The 21,754-nt window shown below is 40.6% G+C and overlaps 1 protein-coding gene across 5 annotated transcripts in view; it reads left to right on the top strand.

The window, feature by feature from the left end:
- The window catches only part of KCNAB1 (potassium voltage-gated channel subfamily A regulatory beta subunit 1), a 228,393-nt gene that overhangs the window by 118,522 nt on the left and 88,117 nt on the right, over positions 1-21,754 (top strand). The gene's annotated exons all lie outside the window — the stretch shown is intronic.

Below are 21,754 nucleotides of genomic sequence, written 5' to 3'. Positions count from 1 at the left end.
TTACCTCTCCTGGGGTTGGATTCCATAGTTCTCTCACTCTTAGACTAGGCCTTGGGCTGTAGCACCCTGTGTGTCAACTGCATTTACCCAGCAGGTCCAAGTCTGACTGTGTTCACACACCTCCGGTTCTTCACTTTGGAAGTCTATGACCAGTGGTATATGCTGACCAGACATCCTTCTTAATCCAAGGCATTGTGTATTTGAACAGTAGGAACAAAGCTTTTATAGAAAAGAATTTAAACAACAGTCTACACGTATGTCTATCTTACCTAAAGTCTTACCGTGATAGTAACGTAGGCAGGACTACCTTCTCCAGAGATACCCCATCAAGGTCCCTGTGTCTGTCTGGTTGTCCTGAACAACTACTTCATCTCTCTTGAGAAAGAGAGATTGAGAGAGAGAGAGGGAGAGAGCCTGCTATAACTCTTTTGTATTCCTCGGCTTTGGCCCTTCTGGATACAACCAGTTCTGTGGGCTCAGCAGGAGGTAGAACCAGAGGCCTTAGAGCCAGTGGCTCTGCCATAGTCCCTTAACCTCTCTAGTGTTTGCTGAGGAGTGGCTCATCTTGAACCATTCTTTCCCTTCATGCTTGTTTTCCCCAACAGCCCTCTGTTAAATCAGTATATTCATAAAGTGAACCTCCCCATAACCAGGCCAACATACAGTATTCACAAATTATTACAGAGCAGCTCCAAATCCATCACAACATCAACCTACCACAGGTGAAAACAACTACACAAGGTACAAACTGTGGAGAATCAGGCACCCACATTTTTAATAATAAGGGACCAAATCCTGCTGTCCTTCATCAGTTTTCACTCAGTCTTTACTTATGTAAATGGCTTGTGAAAACACATTCTCATCTTGGGGGGTGGGAGGCGTCAGAGTTGGGGCTGCGTCAACAGTTCAGCTAATGCCTTACTGCGGTTGAGGTAGGCAGTGGGTCTGGCCATCGTTTCAGGTGAATGAGAGCTTTTGGCAGATGCAGTTTGCTTAGTGGCTCCCTTTCCTCCCATCCTGTAGGATCTATTTCTCCACTCCTCACACAGGACCCAAGACTGCCCCCCTCCATCTTATCTGCTTTGCCTTTGGAAGGGCTGGCTTCCTGAATTCCCCTCCCCTGGCTCCCTGTCTCAGATTCTTAAGGAAGTTGCAACCTGGCACCCCCTAATCTTCTCACTGTGGGCACGTGGAAGGCCTGCCTGGTACAGAGTGCTGCGACCATCACCCCCTTTAGCATCTTCCAGGGGGTCAGGAAGTGGTAGAAATATTCCCTCTCTTTAGCCAGCAGAAATGGGGGGAGGTTACTTAATTAAAGTGCAGATTTAGTACATCATTAGCAGGGTTACATAGACACAGTTTAGATACAGTTTGCCATTTGTCCATGTGGACCCCTGTGTATTTTTTTTTGCCAATTCTTGCATCTGAACAGGTCCCTGCAGCACAACCTCTGGGAGACATCGATCACCCATAATGCCTGCCCTGCTTTACCAACAGCAAAGAAAATATTTGCCCAAAGCCCCTAGGAAATGAACAGCCAACCTTAAAATTTCATCGACTCGAAGTGCTCATTGCAATAGGAAACTAACTTTAAATACAAACGTCAGTTCTTACTGTACACACTGAGTCATGTTGCTCCCTCTGCAACCTTCCAGGACATAGTGCTGAGCAAAATGGGTGTAGTGTTACTGTAGCTGCACTTTACATTCATGTGACACCTGACATCCACAACGGTGCCACAGTGCTTCACAGACTACAGAGATGCTTTCACCCACAACAGAGATGTCTCTTGAGAAGGAGCAAAGCATTAGTTCGGTGACACTAAAGTCCCGCAACCGTGCTTTGAAAAAGGGACGGGAATACCATATGTACCTGAATCTACAAGGGCTATAGCAGGTAGGCAGGATGTAATTAGTAGAGTTGGAAATTGGCCAGGACACCAAGGTTACCATACCAGGGGATCTTAATGAGCACCATCACTTAGGGCCTCAGTTTTATCTTTCATCTGTGAGAAAACACCTGGAACAGTACAAGGACCTCTTACCTGGCTGGGGCCTTGGTTCAGAACCATCTTAAAGGGAAAAATACCTCCTCCTGAGGGACTGTTCCAAAGCACAATGAACTCAGATTACGTTAAATGTATGTATCTATAGTACGTCCGTGGACCTGGAAGAAGTGGGGTGGGTTGGGACTATCAAGCTCCTGTTCTTTGGGGTATTGTTTCAGATCCTCAAGGTATTGGAGAATTGTCACTGCACTTGCTTCTGAAGTTTAAAAACAACATCTGAACAGACTGTGGGCCTGATCCAAAGCTCATTAAAGCTGACGGAAAGTCTCCCACTGACTACAATTGACTTTGCATACTATTTATAGGTGAACAGGATGGCTCTTCTTTATTTTCCCTCTACTGAAGTGATATGTAGAGAAACCTTAAAGTTTTACTGGTTTTTGTATCAGGCAAAATTGTATCATTTCAGCTTCTGGACTGTGAATCTAAGGGAAGAAATTATTTGTAAGGAAATAGTTTTACCGATACATCAACCCAAAACACTCTGTCTTCTAATCAATTGTCAGCAGGTAGGAGACAAAGGAAGAAAGGCAATTTCCAGCTGGATTTTGCCCCCCTCTCACTTCCCCCCAGTGCTGGTTTGAAACCCACTGGCATTGGCAAATCTGAGGTTTTTGGAAAGCTGCAGTTATATTGCAGTTTGTCACCATCAGAACTGGTGTCAGGTTTGTATTTCCTGACATCTATGCAAGATGTTTGTGTCTCAGGTTCTTTATACTTTGCAGAGTGGAAGTTATTTGGAGCAAGGGTATTCTTTTAAAAGAGCTCGGTTGTGTATATTTTTAAGAGTCTTTTTTGTTGTACAGGTTTGGGATGAAGGAAATTGAAGGCAATATTATATTTGCAGTCTTGCGGTCTAACTACGCTTTCAGTTCAAGCACTTAGACAGTCCACCCCAGCACTCTCACCACTGTGCAGTCAAGTGGGGCTGCAGTGATGCTAGAGAAATGGTAGGAGAAGGATGGTCTTGTGGTTAAGGCACTGGACTGGGACTTAGGAATTGATCCTCAGCTCTGTCACAGTCATCATATGTGATCTTGGGTAAGTCGCTTAGGGCTTGTCTACACTTAAAATGCTGCAGCTCTGCCATTGTAGCGTTTCAGTGAAGATACTACTTATGCCCAGAGGAGTGGCTCTCCAGTCAGCATAGATACTCCACCTCTCTGAGAGGCGGTAGCTAGGCTGATGGGAGAATTCTCCTGTGAACCTAGCGCTGTCTACACTAGGGGTTAGGTGAGTTTAACTGTGTTGCTCAGGGGGATGGATTTTTTTACCCCGGAGTAACATAGTTACACTGATCTAATTTCCTAGTGTAGACCAGGCCTTATTGTCTCTGTGCCTCAGTCCCCATTTGTAAAATGGAGATAACACTTCTTTTGTCTATCTTGACTATCTAGGCACCAATCCTGCAACTGCATCTGCTCAGATGGTAGAAGTGCCTTATTGACTTCAATTGGACTTTGCATGGATACAGGAGCCTGCCTGTACAGATACATTTAGGATTGGGACTTTAGACTGTAAGCTCTTCAGGGCAGGGACTGCATCTTACTATGTGTGTGTACAAGAGGTGGCACAATGGCACCCTCATCTCATTCGGGAGCTTCTAGTCACTACTATAATAGATATCAATAATGACACTGAAAAAATACACACAACCATTTTGAAAAAATCTTCACGGTAGATGCAACCACTGAGAAAATAAAGCAAAGTTCAACTGCCAGTGATGTTAGGAAACAAGAACAATGAGAGATCTCAAAATGGAGAGCAATTTACAAAGGTTGATTTTATTAATTGTTTATATGACAACCAAAGAAAGAAACCAAGAAAGCACTAAGGGGAATTCAAGGCCCCTGCAGTGCAATGTTGTTTTTTATGACTACTTAATTCCTTAGCAACTTTGATTTAAAATCCGAACAGGTTTTTATTTATAAAATCATTACAATAATATCAACATAAACCACTTCATCTGCAGCAATACTGGGTATCTTTGAAATCTATTAGTCTGGATTTAAAAATGCTTCTTGCTCGCCACAGTAAAGTCTGTGGTTCAAAGAGACAAAATAAAAATAACATGCTCAGAACCTAATTTAATAGCATTTAATGATTCTTGTAAATTGTTATACAAACAGAATGCGGGACACATTCATTTTCAAAAGGTTACGACTGCCAATTGTAGAATCTCATATTTTCTCTCTACCTGTTCTCTTCAAATGAGGAATAAAGGAAGACAAAACCATATCACAATTTTTTGGCAACTAATTGCTAACAGAAATATATTTATGAAAGTATAAATCCTTTTGTCTCCTAATATGAATCCTGCACAATTTATTCTGCTCTATAAATACTTCAGCTGAATAGGTAGGATAGGGTTTTGGCTACCTGTGCCCATTTGGGATCACCAAAGACACTGTCACATTGTTGACACCACATCATCAGAATTCTGCCCCTCCTATCAAAGTTGTTTTGTCTGGAATGTTATTGCTATGTTTTAAATGCTTATTGGCTGCCTCTGTGCCTCTTACAGAGACCTAGGGTACGTCTACATTGCAAGAAAAGACCCGTGGTGGACAGTCTCCGAGTATGTCTACACTGCAATAGAATACCTGTGGCTGGCCTCTTTCAGCTGACTCAGGCTTGTGGGGCTGAGGCTACAAGGCTATACAATTGCAAGATAGATGCTGAGGCTCAGGCTGGAGCCTGAGCATCTACGTTGCTATTTTTATCCCCTCAGCGCAAGCCCCACAAGCCCGAGTCATTTGACCCGGGCTCTGAGACTCACTGCCATGGGTCTTTTTTTGCTGTGTAGACATACCCTAGGTCTCTGTAAGAGGCACAGAGAAGCAGCCAAACAGCATAATAGACATAGCAATAACATTCCAGGCAGTACAACTCTGATGGAAAGGATGGATTTTTTTTTCTGCACCCCTAGGGCCAGATCCAACCCCTGCTGAAGTCCATTGAAGGTTCCCATTGACTTCCATGGTTATTGAATTATGCCTTTAGGTCCTGATTAAGCAAAACAATTAAGCATATGCTTAAGTGCCTTGCGGGATCAGAGCCTCTGAGAGATTTAATTCAGTAACATCTGTCAAGTGCTTTGAGATTCTCCAATGAAAGACACCTACAGAACTGCAAACTATAATAAAGCTAAGGGGTTCTTATTGGTACCATGAACAATATAATAATAAATAATACTCTGCACTTCTAGAACACATTCCTTCCAAAGATCCCATCATGCTTTGTAAACATCGTCTTACAGTCCCCACCACAGGAACAGGGAAATAGGATTTGCTTAAGATTACATGCGAGGTATGTGGCAGCTCTCCTGACTCCTAGCCCAGTACTTTAAATGAAGACCACCCTTTGTCCCCAGTGATCCTCCTTTGTACCCATAAAAGACAAATGGCAAGTTTCTTCAGTAACTCACACCACAGTGTTCTCAACATTCACAGTTTAGCTGTGACACTTAAGATTCTAAACATGGGTCAGATTTTTTTGTAAACTCCCAGGTGTAAGTCAAACCGTTCTCATGTATACCAAGAGACACTTGTGCTGACTGAAGGAATTTGATTAAGATATTTCAGCTCCTTGGGCTGAGAATTATGAATGATGTAAGCTTAATTTTTTGGTCTTCCCATATACTGTACAAAGGCCAATTTTATTCTATTATTTTTGAAGTTGGACAAAGAAAAGATGCTGTAGGAGTTGCGGATGTTCTTACTCAAATGTAACTTGGAATGAAATGAAATGTAATAATTAACTGTCAGTCATCAGGCCGGATACAAAGCTGCTTACTGCAGAAATCAGGACATTTTTAAATACCTGGAGATTGAGAATTTATAATATCTTTAAATGCAAACTCTCTTATGTTATACTCTCTTATTTGTACAGGGCTATGCTGTAAAATTGAGCCTTTATAATTGTTTCCTGTTCAGCATTTCTAAACTAAGGCTCTCTAGGGCCAACCTATAATCCATGGTGTATAATGTTTTAAGATAATTATGGTACCCACAAATAAAGTACACTGTGAGTTTTATACTTTATCAATATATTTGCAGACTCTCTCTGCAGTGTGGAAGTGCTGCAGATGGATTTCTGATTTCTCAGAAAGAGTTCAGTTTCCAGTATATCTTTCCAGTGAGGAAGGACAAAAATATAGGACTAAATCCAATTATTAAAATCTAGGATGGGGGTGGGGAGGAAATCTGGGTCCCTACCTCTGCGATAGATTTACTGTGTAACCTTGGGCCACCTAATTTCCCTGTGTTTTAGATTACCTATGTGGAAAATGGGCTCAATACTTACACTGTGTGTGTGTGTGTGTGTGTATTTTATATACAATAAAAATGTGGCTTTTATTTACACACACACACGCTTGGCAGAATTCAGTTTTTTTCATAATTTCAACAGATAATATTTACAGTATTTTTAATCAATTTTTCAGATTTTTATTTATTTAAATTTTCACAGTTGTAGGAAATTGAGTGGTCCAACAATGGAGGGCTCAGACAATAATTATTTAATGACAGTAGACAGTAGATTTAATGGCAGATTCAAAACCGTAAAGCTTTATAGCCATTAAAACACAAATTGTCAACATCACATGTCAAAATATAAAACGTAAATATCTTTAAATAAAATGCTAATAGGTTCTCAAGCAGTATTTTTCTTTCTTTCCCTATCAGTAAATTTTGATTATCAATGGAAATATTTTTTCATTGGTTTATGTATACATGGCAAAATATGTTAACTTACATTTACTGATAAGAATCTAATCCTTCCAAGCCTCTCCCCAAATAAAAAGAGAAGACATTTCTGTTACCTTCTAGGAAACTGGCTAGTCCCTATGTGGACTTCACCTTTAGGACTGGCTATGTTTCTAGGTTTTCTTGATCTTGTTTATGAATGTGCTTGCCAGGGAGAAGCAGGGCTTAATTTGTGCCAGGACTTGCTAGGGCTGAGCCCCGGCACCTCTGGGCTTGCCATGTCAGTTATTAAAGCAAAAAATTGCTTGAGCCCCAGCACCTCTTTCATTACAAATTAAGCACTGGGGAGAAGGGTTGGCTGCTGAGCGATGGAGTGGGTCACATAACCCACCTTGTCTCATACTCTTCCCCTAACTCTTTCCACAAACACACAAGTTTCAGACATGTTGCTTTTTGCCGCCTCCTCTTCATCTCTCTTGGCATTGAATTTCCCATTTCACATGGCAGAAGAGGTGGGTTAGATTGGGGAGGGCTGGCAAGTCAGATGGTAAATCTTGGGCCCTGCAGTGAGGAAAGGAGCCCTCATCTACTTGAACTGGCACTGGCTGATTTGCCACCGTGTAACAAAACTCACTAGGAAGTATTATGACTTAAGCTTCTTCAGAGACTGGCACTGAAGCACGAAGGACTCTTACAGTCTCTCGCACTAAAAGCAAATAATCTATTTCAGCAGGCAGTTTTGCTGCCTCCATTTTTTTTTCATACAGGGTCCCAAGGTCCTTCGCTGTTTGGAACAAAGCATTGATCTAAAGATAACCAACACGATAACTATAGTACTTTTATGAATAACATTAGGCCAGGACTGAGAACCCATTTTAAATACACTTCGCTATGTCCTGTTCTTGTGGCAGTGGCATATTTATGCTCCATCACTTCAGTCCACATTCCTTTCATGTTAATTAGAACAGGCAGCTGTGACATAATCAAACACAAATGGCCAAATTTAAAACATTTGGAATGGCTTCTGGCTGCTAATTTTTCAGTATTCACTGCAATATATTTGTGTCCATGTTAATAATAATAAAAAAAATCTGCTGAGCAGCATTAAACTCCATGCTTAGAGGCATTAGAAACTGTACAATATTTACAGGCAGTCAGAAGATGATGTTTGGTCCAGATTTCAAACGCGGTGGACATATGTTACATGGTACTGAGATTGTTAAACAATTTACGTAGTTTCTGTCAATTAGTGGGGTGGCTTGCTAAATATTTCATATGGTAGCATTCTGAAAAGTTTGTGGGAACTATTGAAGCAATTTACCACTTGTATTTCCATGTACCATGACATATTCCACTCCAACATTCCCTACTTTTAAGTAGATAAAATTGCTTTACTCTTGACAACCGTAATGAAGATGACTGTATTTCTTCCATAATTCCTTTTGTGGATAAATGTAAAACCTCACAATTCTTCAACAGTACTATTCTGCTAAGAATCTCACCCACACAGTGAATAAGCACCAGCTTACCATTGCATATCAGTTACAGCCGTGATCAGAAAGATGCAGGCTGTAGGAGAGGTAGTTTTTCAAATATCCCTTCCTTTTCCTCTCATCGTCTCTTCTTTAATTTGGCCCTTCTGAAGTGAACACTACTAACATTATGCAGTGACCGTAACAAGACTGATCTTTGATTGCAGGCTCCTGACCAATGATCCAGCTCCACAATGCAGGTCTTGGGGTTTTTTTCTGATTCCATTGTAGGGGTTGACTTAGCAGTGTGTGATGGACAACTTTCGTGACTAAATTTGTGCTTTTATTCTCAGGGTGTCACATTTTTCAAGACTGTTTTACTGTGTGCCCCACAGTTTGCTTATTTTTTAAATATACAGACAAATGATTTTTCTAAAGTTTTTAGTTGCTGTTTTGTATTTAATATTATGGATATGTTTGTATAAGCTGCCAAGTAGGCACCGAACTATACCTTCAAAACCTCATTTTGCAAGCAAGTGTCTGGCAGTAAGATATGGTTTGCTGATGTCATACAAAGCCCTCTTTATTGTGGGTGTATAATCTGTCAAATATTCTATTCATTGCATGTTGTACACTAAGTGAATAGCAACAGCGCCTGGCAAAGAGAATTGCTGGAAATTCAAGCAGAGCTTCTCCTTCAGTATTCCTAAGAAGTGACTCAGAAGTCATGAAAGGCTAGTTGAAATTTTCATAAGTGGAAAGCAGCTTCTGCGTTCCAACTTAAAAACAAAAACTAAATATACAGAGGGTCAAACCCACTTTCGAGTGTTGCAGGTCAAGTAAAAACAAGGGGACAAAGTGTGAGCTGCTGTAAGGGGCTATTTCTCCACTGATGTCAGTTTTTTGAATAAAGGCAGCAAGGTGGCTTAGATAAAAGGAAGTGAAATTTGGAAATTGGATATTTCTTGGTGTGATTAAAAACACCATTAAATTATAAAATGTTGGAAATCCTCTATTTTCCCACTATCCCCCTACGTTGCATTGACAGAGATAGCACTTTGTTCTCTGGATACGCCTACAATCACCCAGCAGAAGTGTAGCAATTACTTTCCATTCTATTCTAAGCTATCCTGGAGAGTAATAAGATTTCACATGTTTCAGAGTAGCAGCCGTGTTAGTCTGTATTCGCAAAAAGAAAAGGAGTATTTGTGGCACCTTAGAGACTAACCAAATGCTCAAATAAATTGGTTAGTCTCTAAGGTGCCACAAGTACTCCTTTTTCTTTTTAAGATTTCACATGGTGCCACCTACTAGTTAGAAGAGGAAACTGCTACTAGGTGACTGGACGTCATAGGCTGCCTAAAGTTCAGAGGATAGAACAAGGAGCCCCTATTACAATTTCCATATGTAAAAGCACCGCAGTTGTTGTTGTTCCCTGCAAATACACCATCAGTCAGTGCAGTAGGAGAAAGAGAGGCTTCTAGCCACACGCTGTTCTGAATAGATGGAAATAAGGGTAGGGAGGTGTATATCCTCATGACACAGATATGTGGGATTTTAGTGATTATATTTAGCAGAACCTTCAAACTGAATGTCATTAAACTGTCAAGGCCAGACCCTGTGCGGTTGTGATTGAGCTTTGCTTCATTGAATTAATTTGGCCCTTAAGATTCTGGGTTCTATTGCCCTGGCCTGTAATCTGAGCAAAATCTAGAGCTGCTTGGTTTGCATTATTACGGTTCAGGGATGAGCTGCACCTGCACTCTCTCTTTCAGTGGGCAAAAATTGTGGAAGCTAAAATCATAGGCCACTTTTAAAAACTTGGGCCCAATTAACTTGCCCAAGTTAACACAGGAAGATTGATAAAGCCAGGAAGAGAACATAGATCTGCTGGCTTGCAATTCTGAGCCGTAAGCACACGACCAAAAGATAGAGCTCTATGTGACAAATTCTTCCCTCAGTTATATCCATGCAATCTCATTACTGACATCACTGGTTTTGCATATGGGTAAGTGAAGGCAGAATCTGACCCTGAAAGGTACAGAATCTCATGACAAGGACTGTGGCTTTTCATTTATTTTACAAAATAACTATAAATTGTTTAGTAAGGCAAATTGGAATTTGACTTTCCTAAAGAAAATGCTGTAGTGGGTGGAACATTTCAAGTAGTAATGCAAAACTCTAATCCCCTGAGACCAATATGCATTTCTCCTGCCACAAATGTTATATCTCTGTATCTAATCCATATAGACAGCTTTAATATATTTGCATTTTAACTTTTAAGTGCTAGACTTTGAGCAGGTAGTGATGGGTTTTGTGTTTCCTTCAGGGTCCATCAGTATTTTCATCTTAAAAATCTATTTTTAGTTGTTTACAATGCAGTCATAAAAGCTCCCTTACACATAACATGTCAAGACCTTAGCCCACAGGCATCTTTTTTTAATATAGGAGAATGGAAAAGGGTGTGTGTGTAAGAGGAGTTAGTGAGGTTTAAGATGGTTTATTGTTTTTCTTTCCTTTAAACTCTCCCAGGGACAAAGCAGTTACCAAAAGAGAACAGAATAATGGGCCATCTAGTACATTCTCTGTCAGTCACTTCTGTCAAATACTTTAGTGGCCAGTGCCTACTGTACCTGGCCAATTACCTATGCCATGGAGGGAAATTTCTTCTTGATGCCACATGGTGATCAGCTTGTAAACCCAAAGGGGAACAAGAGTTAGCTTTTGCCTAGTGCCCATGTTTCTTTTCATGTTGTCAACCCCTTCAAGGTAAAAACGTTTGAAATCCCATTCCATTTACTCTAAAAGTAAGAGTAAAAATACCTCTCTGATAACACTAATAATCTATCATTTATTTGTGTCTGGGTTTCAAGAGATTGACAGAGAAGACTTGGCCTTGAAGTGTAAGGTGCACAAGTTGCAGGGCAGGAAGGTCTTTTGGCTTTAGTTTGTAATAATTTTTTCAACACTTCATGCCCCTCCACCCCCCCGATTGTCTTTTGTGACCTCCCCAGCCCAGGGGTTGCAACCCACCAGCTGAGAGAAACTGCCTTAGGATAGTTGCAAGTGCTACTTTAATTTGTATGTATCTCTTCCTTTTTTGCATCTTACTGAGCTATTCCTTCCATTTTGAGGTCAGCCCTTCTGTGATATTTCCAGGGCCATTGTGAAGAGGTGAAGCCTAAAATTTTACTGCCCTGCACATTTTGTAATCGGTTAGGAAGTGTACTCCAAATTTTGAGGGCTACTTTGCCTCCCCTTGCACAGGAGCACTAGAGTGGGGAGAGGGCATGGGGAGCTCTTTGGTCCAAAGGACAGGCTATAATTTGGTTGCAGTCCTGGCAAAGGGTCACAAGGAGGGAAGTTCTGTTGATGCTTCTCCTTGGGCTCCCTCCAAGCCCTGTAGAGGTATAATGTCTTTCAAAGGCACAGTGCCTCCAGGTGTGTCTGCTCCAGAGGCGCTCTGGCTCATAAAAGCCATCACTGAGTCCTTCATAGAATCATAGAATATCAGGGTTGGAAGGGACCTCAGGAGGTCATCTAGTCCAACCCCCTGCTCAAAGCAGGACCGATCCCCAACTAAATCATATTTTATTAGAAATAAATCTACCACTCTAGCATTAAAAAAATGTATTCATGGCTCAATCCTGCTTTCATTTGTACCCATGAGACTTCTGTGGAAGCCCATTTGAGGCAGAACTTGGCCCCAGTATTCATGCGACACCTACCTAGAACTAAATAGCATTCTCACAGCTGTTGTGGCGTTGATATTGCATGTGCATAGACAAAAAGGTAAAACAAAAGAACCATGTTAATAACAACACAGGTTATAAAAATCACTGGTTGCTGTGAGGTCTCTTCTCTTGCCCTTTTATATGCAAAATTCTAGACTCTATGCGGGTTGCACATATGGAATTAAGTGCAGGATCAAGCCGTTCTAAATGGAAAGGGCTGAACACGGTAGGCATATACTTAATGTTGGCTTCCTTACAATGTTCTATGGATATACTTTACCCTCACTTTAAAGGGACACTGTCAACTGGAAAGCTAAACAATTTTTTTTAAAAGTAAAAGCTAGTATCTGATACTACACCTTCCCCAAGTCCACTTGCCAATTTTTGTGGCTATACAATCATATTTTCCTTGATTTTTCTCTAATTTATTGTGTGATAGAACCACATATGTATTAGAGAAAACTAACTATGGAAGTAATCAGTTATATACAAAGTGCTGTCAAATTAATGAAATAAGCTGAAAAAATACAGAGAAATATTTGTTACAAATGTCTCTTGTGTTACTTATGACAATAGTTGGCAAACATTTCCAGCCAGGTGTGATAGTTTTTAAGTTGACAGTGTCCCCTTAAGGTACTACCTTTTAATGTTGCTATAAAAAGTTTTCATTCTTAAGGCTCATTCATTCTATATATTTAGTTTTTGTTTTTATGTTAGAAGGGGGCAATATTTAAGAGGATGTGGATTAATCTATCTAGGTAGTAAACTAAGCAAATTGTCTTAAATGGAAAAAGTTGGAGAGTTTTGTGTGTGTTAAGAGTACCCAGTAGGATGGTCCAGTGATTGGGGGAACTAGTAGGACTTGAGAGACCTGGGTTCAAGTCCCTGCTCTGTCAGACTTCTGATGTGACCTTGGGCAAGTCAGTTTGTCTCTCTGTGCCTCAGTTCCTCATCTGTAAAATGGGGTAATAGCACTTCCACACATCACAGGGGTATTGTGAGGATAAATGCATTAGGCTGTGAAGGACTAGATGTTATAGCAATGAGGCTGAATCAGTACCATAGATACAACAGTAACTACTAGTAACAAAATTATGTTGAGATTTTCTGCCTTGGAAAATGGGTCAAAGAAACAAGGAGCCATCATTTTTTCCCACAAACAGATCATTCATTTCAGACTTTAGATATAACTTTAAATACAGTTCTTAGTAAGATTTCTCTGAGCTGGATGGCCAGTAATTTTCACTAAATTATCTAGATGTGCAACACAGCTGTTTTCAGTTGACCACCTTAATGAGCAAATGAAGTTTTACATGACATTATGGCATAGTTAGGTCTTCCTAATAACCCCAGATGGGCATGATGTAAATATTTAGATGGTTTAGATAGATACCTTTTAACTGTTTGGATTTCTCAGTTCCCTGGTTCATTTACCACTTTTATGCATATGAAGCAAAAATGTTCAAAGCCGAACAACTAAACATAAGATCCCCATGTGGTGATGTGGAAAAAAGGGCTCATGCAGTCCTTGGATGTATAAACAGGACAGTAGCCTTTGCATACAGCATTAGTGGGACTGGAATACTGTATCCAATTCTGGTGTCCAAAAGGATATTAAATAATTGGAGATGGTATAGAGAAGAGCCATACAAATGGATCAAGGACTGGAAAAAATGCCTTACTCTGAGAGACTTAGAGCTTGATCTGCTTAGCTTATCAAAAGAAATTCAAGAGGTGGCTTGATTATGGTGTCCAAGTACCTTCACAGGGCAAAAATACTTGGTATAAAAGGGCTCTTTAATGTAATGAATAAAGGGATAACAGGAAACAATGGCTAGCAGTTGAAGCCAGAAAAATTTGTATTAGAAATCAGGCACACACATTTTTTTTTTTAAAAGAGGGATGATTAACTATTGTAACAAAATATCAAGGGAAGTGATGGATCTCCATCTCTTGATGTCTTCAGATCAAGACTGTGGATGCCTTTCAGGAAGATGTGCTTTAGTTAAACACTAGTTATTTGACTCATTGTAGGAGTAAGTGATATTCTATGCCCTGTGATATACAGAGGTCAGACTTGGTGATCTAATGTGTTCCTTCTGGCCTTGAAATGTATTCATCTGTGATGGAAACTGAAGCAGGCATGGATAAACTTTTTCTCATGAAACAGCTTCAGTAAAAACAGTACTCTCTTAGCCAGCCATCAGCAATTTCAAGCCCTATCAGCCAAGCTTCCATTCTCGTATTTGCTACCTGTCATTCTGCACATCACAGTCAGTTTAAACTTTTCCTTTAAGATTTATATGCTGTGTATCTTATGGATAAATCTAGTATTCATGACCGTGCGCCTGATAAAAGTTGAGGCTGGGATTTGCATTAAAGGAGCTAGGCATCCAACTCTCTTGGGCTCTTCTAAACATCCCAGCCTTAATGGGCATGAATTTGGTCTGACCTTACACACTGGGGCCAGGAGTGATATGTGCAGGGAACCCTACATGAGTAGCAGTGCATGTTTGTGCCATCTGACACCAAACTTTTTTTTTTCGTAGTAGCATATTTTAGAGAGAAATATTTAAATATTGTTAATTAATATTATTTTTTGCAAGCTCTGCTTAGAAAGCTTTTTTGCCTTAGTGATATACAAGCCACTGAGTGACAGAAAAGTTAGTGCTAGTACAATTTTAAGAACTCTTAAATCATGTTTCTGTAAATCAGGGTTTATAATTGTTAGGTCCATCACCATGCACTCTGTCAGGTCAGAAATTGAGGCTGCATTCCTTTGACAGCTATGAACCCAAGCTCTCCAATGGGGTACATTACGTCATGTCAAGTTGTAGATATAATTACTAGAGCTTGTCAGGAATTTTCCAAGTAAAGTTTTTTGTTTTTGTTTGAAAGTGCTTATTCATCGAAACTGAAAGAGTTCACATGAAAGGATTGGTTTTGATGAATTTCCTGATTCAAAATTTTTTTGAAAAAAATCCCAAATTATTGAAATGTTGCATTTTGACATTATCTAAATGAAATTTTCATTTTTTGATTCATAATGACATTTTTTTAAATTAAATAATTTACGGTCACAATCTAAATGAAATATTTTGATGTTACTGAAATAAAACGTTTCTATTGACTCCACGTGGCTTGGTTTGTCACAAAACATTGAGATTTCTACTTTTTGGGACGGGGAAAAAATTTAAATCTCAAACTCTTGGACAATCGGAAAATTGTTTCCCCCAACTCTAATAATTGCCTGTTGTTTTTACAGCTTCAGAAGCGTACATGAGGTTTTACAGACAGATATATGATCAGGCCCAAAATGACAGGATCCTACCCTGAGAACCTTACAGTCTAAATTATACTGAACACAGCAGCAGATAACACTGAACAAATGTTTGAATGAGGAGGTGGGAGGGGAAGAAGGAGGTTGCAAGCTATGAGACCTTAAACTTGTCACTGGTCCAGGACTGGATATTGTAGGTTAGGACTTCAAATCCAGTGTAACTTTGAAGGAAAATGCCACATTTTTTGTGGGGGGAAGGAAACATTTTTGTGGTATGCCCCTTTTACTTAAAAACCAGCAACTGTCTTGTCTTATCCATTAACTAATACAGTGTTATCATTTTAGACTTTGAACTCTCAGATTAAAATGTCTTGTATTGTAAAGCTACAGTGTTTCCAACTTAAATAACTCCCTATTTTTATGGACGTTCATGTAAGACATAAAAAGAAATTAAGCTGACAAATGTATGCAGAAAGATGCACATCACTTGCTAATCGGTGATTGTTGCATGAGTTTAGTACAAATATGTAGTCAGACAGAAGGAGGTAGAACTAAGACTCAAGATGCTAGAAGATTTGGTATTACATAAGTAGATCTCAGTCAAGCAAGGATTGTTTGGTTCCTAGTGGGCTATGGGTAATTACAGTGTTAAATTAACCTGGCACATGATAAATTACGTGTAAACTTGGTCTTCACCTAAAACAAGCAGTGACAAAAGGAAAAATAAAAATAGAGGAGATGAAAGATTTTCAAAGTCTCTTTGAGGGAAAAAAATGTGGGCTCTGGGCCACATAGTGGTATTTTCCTTTTCCCATGATTTCCCCTCAAAATCCTCTCCCATACAATTCCAGGAACAACAAAGTTCCTTATTGTACGCTCTGTTCTGTCTGGAAAGGTGGCTTTCTGCGGAGAAGATACGCAGCCACCGTCAAGATAATGTACAGTTATAACCATCAGGATGCTTCTGTTGAGTACCAAGATTGTTTGTTTGCCCTCTGACAGGTTATGTACTTAATTCCTTGACTAATCCCTAGATACAGTGTCAGTTATGTTGCATGATCTTGATTGATTGAAAACAAATGGCAGCAATACACTATGTTCTGGTGAATTTCAAATGAAAGGAAAGGACCCTACCTGGATATTATTAGGCAGGGAGTTATCGGATGCATGAAGTGAGCTGTAGCTCACGAAATCTTATGCTCAAATAAATTGGTTAGTCTCTAAGATGCCACAAATATTCCTTTTCTTTTTGCGAATACAGACTAACATGGCTGTTACTCTGAAACCTGTCAGTGAAAGAAGAGCGCCCAGTTTGCTTCCTGGTTTTGGTTTCTCAAGTTTTTCACAAGGCATGAATGGAAAGGCCACATTTGTTTTCTTTTTCCTTTGGGTTTTAATCCACTTAAAAAAATTATTTTAATTGCAGATGAAAATCCCAGTTACATTATTGTGTGTGCAAAGTTTATCTCAATTATCCAACCCCTCTAAGTTTCTTTCCTCTCTTTTTTCATGGTGACAGTCCAATAAACCTCTGGTCTTAAATCTTTGGCTTCCACCAGGCTTCCTTTTTGACCAGGCGTTCTGGTCGAAAATCGGACACCTGGCAACCCTATGCATACTTGGCAGTGTCTTCCAAGGTGCTGAGTTTTAAATGAAAGTCGCTGTTATCAGTCAGTGAAACTCACCAAGCTATAAAACTTCCATCCTTCATTTTTAAGATAACAAGCATTCAGGTCTAGGTACTAAGGAAATTTAAAAAAGACTTTTGCCATGTACAGTTTGTTTTGAAATAAAGTATTTGTAAACATATGAGCATGCTTAGCCCCATGGTTTCCATCTTTTCCCCAGCCTAAATGATGCAAAATGAGGGCCCTAATCCTGCTTCCTGACCTGAAAAAGGATTTGCAGGATCAGTACCCCTGAGTTGTTCCTAATAGAGAAAAGGAGGAGTTTCCATCATGCTGTCCAATAATTTTTACGTAGTTGGTGACAAACTTTTTGCCATTATTAAGGTGACCTTATTTTCAAAATCAAAACACAGGACACTTTTTGGCAACCTTTTCAGAGTCAAAAAATGCTCCTGCAAAAGATGACAGTACCATTTTTTGACATGTGCTGGCGTCAAACTACTGTTAGTTCTCAGCGGTGACACATGCATTTTTCTTGAAGTGCAGGAGTTTTTCCAGCACTGAACAAGTGTCACTAACATTCACTTGAGCAACAGAACAGCTTTGATAGAGTCTACGCTCATTAGCTTTTTCTCTTCACTCCAAACACTCTTCCAAGCCTTCATTCCACGAGGGTCTAGAGCTGGGTGGGTTACAGATTTTCAGTTCACCAACAATTTAAAAAAATGTTTTGGGTCAAACTAAAATAAAACTTGTTCTTAAATTTTGGCAAATTGAAAAGTGGAAAAGTTTGTTTTGGGTCAAATGAAATGTTTTGTTTCGATTTTGATCATTTGATAATGATTTTGATTTGTAAATAAAATTAAAGGAAGTTTTGAAACAAAATGTCATTATGAAGCAAAAGATCAAAACATTTTGTTTTGAAAAAGTCAGAATGAAATGTTTTAAATTTTTTCCAAATATTTTGTAGGTTTTGTTTTGTTTTACCACAGCAACTTCGTGAAACCGTCATAAATTCACAAAATGTTTTGGTGTTGCCAAATCTGCAATTTTTGCCAAAAAAGTTTCAGATGAAAAACTGTGACCAACTCTAGGTCTCCACCTTCCCGCATGGATAAAGGCAGGATCCGCTACTTTACAGCCCCCACCTTCCTATCTCCAGACCTGCTTATAGGGATTAGGTGGAGCTGGTAGGATGGGCATTGCCCTGTCTGTAATCTTGAAAGGACTATTGAGAAAACTCAACACAGCCTGAGGCTATATTAAGTGTTGTGCTTAGCTCCTTAAAGGTGGAGTTTCCAGGGGTAATCACAGGCTGGAGATGGCAACAATGGAGTTGCATTGCAAGGGCAGCAGGGAAAACACTGTGCTGCAGGCCGAGTGAGATACCCTTTTGAGGCTCCCTGAGGTCAGTGTAGAGGGTCTGTAGTGGGGCTGACCCCCTTGCTTCTTCTACAACACAGCAAACCTGCAATCCCAATCAAAGAATTTGGAGGTGACCCCCCCCCACATGCACAGCTGTACACACATGGAGTTTCTTGCAGAAAGCAGTGACCAGGGCCCAAGTATAGATTTGAGGATTTGACCCATAGAAACTAAACTTTGCTCTAAGCAAGTGAGGAGGCTGTTCAGCCTGTTTTACTTTAAATAGCTCACTAACAGCTGCATAACTCAGGGTCATTGTTAAAAGGCTTCAGCTCTTGAAGGGCTCTTGAATGAAAGGTAGGTACGTGGTTAGCAAAATTATACCTTAACCTTGGCAACAACAAAAAATAATCCATGGATACAGTTCAGAATTTACAGATTAATGCAGGAGGGTATAATTAAAAGGGTGTTGTGGACTATGCTGATCGTTTCAAATCAGGGTAAGGGTTTAATGTGGCATATTTCTTGGCCTCACAGATAATTTTCTTGTCTACAGTCCTATTCTGTTAAGGTTATTGTCTTTCTAGTATGTCCTCTCTTTGTGTGTAAACCCACACACTACTACAGATAAAACTGTACTCTTCCATTGCTCTTCAAAATCTGGGCTTTATTGGATAGTTGAATAAATATACTTGTTTTGATTTCCTGTGACACAATCCTTTGTTGATCATGTAGTTTACTTTAATTGTTCTGATGGATATGTATATTTTGACAAGTGTGAAGATGGCTATGAAAAGTGAAGACACTTGGTTATGAGTAAGGGAAATACATTAATCAGTGTTTATAGACACATACATATAAATACAGGGTTTTATGTGTAATTTATATATAAATGTCTGTGTTAAAAGAACATTATTAAGGGTGATAGTCAAACGCAGAAGTTAGGAAATGCCAAAGTCATGGTTGCCCAGGAAACTTTAATTCGACCCTCTGGTATGCATGCATTAACAATCTTTAATTACGTGATCACATACTGTTTTTCCCACAGGAGGACTCTTGTCTTGTGCACGAGATGGTTTATGCTCACTTAAGTCTTGTCTGCATTGATGGTGGTGTGTAGGGTATGTGTAGCTACATACCCAGGGAAAAGCAGGCTGCATTCATGGTACAGTGTGTACCTATACGTGGCAGTGAAAGGCTCTGGCAGCAGGGAGGCAATGGAGAAACTGCCAAAGCCGTTTCCCTTCTGCCTCCCTCCACCAGGCCTTTGCTCACTGCTGAAATCTTTCCCTGCTGCCTCCCCCGCGGGGCCAGAGCCTTACTCACTGCCAGAGCCTTTCCCTGTGGTAGGGAAAGGCTCCGGCAGTGGTTAGACAGTCGAATGCTACACTGTTAAAAATAGTGTAAATGAGGATGGCACTGCTTCAGCATGTAGAGAGCCATGTAGGGTACATACCTACTGGGTTCAGGCATGTCTTTACTCGCCTAAGTAGTGCCTTGACATCTACACTGCTTTTTATACCCCTGCCTGGGGGGCAAGTAGCGTATGTTCTCTGTATGCCATCGTAAGTGTAGATGTGGCCTTAATGAGCAGCTATTCATTATTTTGTTTTCTCCTCATCATTCAATGTGTGGCAAATGCCTTATTTACTGCACTCGATTCAAACCCTATTCTGAATACAGAATTATTAATTTCTTCATGGGCTTTTCAGTGCTGCTCATTAGTATAATACTAAAGTGCTTCACTAGAGCTGGCTGGAAAACAGAAATTCCCTCATTGTGAAATGTTTTACATTTTAGAAAAAATCCTGAGGAAGATATCAATGCTGTTGAATCAGCATTTTCTCACAGAAAACTCTTTCAGAAAATTTTCAATCAGCTCTATGCGTCACAATCATTAATGAATTTATTTTCACAATATCCTTGGTAGATGAGAGGGTGGTATTATCCCCATTTTGCAGATGGGGAGCCGAGGCATGGAGATTAAGGTCAAAAGTGTCCACTAACTTTAGGTGTCCAATTTCAGACAGTTAGGATCTGATTTTTTAGAATATTTAGCATTATATAGCACTTTATATATTCAAAGCACAACTCCCACTGACTTCAGCTGTGAGAGCTCACTGCTTCTGCAAATGAGACTGCGGAGTCTCAAGTCAGGCACCCAGAAAAAGAGGAACACACAGTTAGTGATCACCGTGAAAAGTCTGGTTCATCTTTGAGTGCAGGTCCTACCGTGGGTACATACGCGCTCTGTGCTCGCAGGACTAGAAGTTTTTCAGTAGCAGTGTCCATTGCTCTGTGCCCACACCCTTTGCCTCCTTGTGCTCTCGAGCAAGGGCAGAAGGGTGGCCTGGACTGTCCACCCCTCCTGTTCCTTTCTAGCACTCGCAGTCTGGGATGGAACTGTTGTGTCTGTAGCTTCCAGCTTTAGCTCTTCTACCCGTAGCATATTGTAATCAGTTTATTCGTTTTAGTAGATAGTTAGTAGTTTTGCTTAAATCTAGTTGGTGGGGGTTGAGGAGGTCCCCACCTGTTGTTCCCCCACCATTTGGGTCATTTAGAATGCTCCAGATCCCAGGCTTCCAGTCCTGCCTGGCCTCCCCTTGGGTCTTCCTGGTGAGTGACCCACACAGAAAGCTGCCTGTATTGCTTCAGGGAATCACACATTCCACTGAAGCACGAGATCTGCTGCTCCTTTTCCCCTCACACTGGCCAGTCTCCGGAGTTTAGACTCCACGGGCATCTAATGGAGCTCTCTGTGAGGTGCCTGTCTGATCTGGGACCCTCCCCCCACTCTTCGTCTCGTTGGCCAGAACCAGCACCAACACCTTCCATTCTTGAGCTTTGGACAGCTCACAAAGTGTGCAAGAGGTTCCAGCCTTTCATCTGGTCCACTCGTGTCCAAGTCAAGCTGGACAACATGACCACTGTTCATTATATAAACTCAGGGGGGAGAGCGAGGTCTGCCCCACGCCACAGGGAAGTGATCAAGCTCTGGCATCAAGCTCAGATCATCCTCTCTGCAGTGCACCTACAAGGGGTAATGAACTCCCTCGCAGGCAGCCTCAGCAGATGTTTTCATGGGGATTATGAGTGGGAGCTCCACTCATCAGTGATCCAGTGGATATTTTGTCAGTGGGGATTTCCATTTCTGGGACCTCTATGCAACCCAAGGAAATGGGAAGTGCCCAGCTTATTGCTTTTGAAATGCTCCGGGGCACAACTTCCTAGTGCAATAGCCAGGCCTCTTGCTGTATGCCTTCCCTCCCATCCCCCTCATGCTTCACAACCTCTGAAAGATCAAGTGGGATAAGGCAACAGGGATTTTAATAGCACCATGGTGGCCGCAACAGGCTATCAACTTGGACCAGAGGGTGGGTAAGCTCAAGGCCCTTATGGCGGACCTGCCTTTTACGATCTTCCACAGAGACAGAATATCCCCGAGATTGTACCCCGAGCCTATCCCCAAAGTTCCTTCTGACTTTCACTTGAACCTACCTG

This window comes from Eretmochelys imbricata, chromosome 9, assembly GCF_965152235.1.
Source record: "Eretmochelys imbricata isolate rEreImb1 chromosome 9, rEreImb1.hap1, whole genome shotgun sequence".
NCBI lineage: Eukaryota > Metazoa > Chordata > Testudines > Cheloniidae > Eretmochelys > Eretmochelys imbricata.
This window is presented reverse-complemented; position numbering and strand designations above follow the sequence as displayed.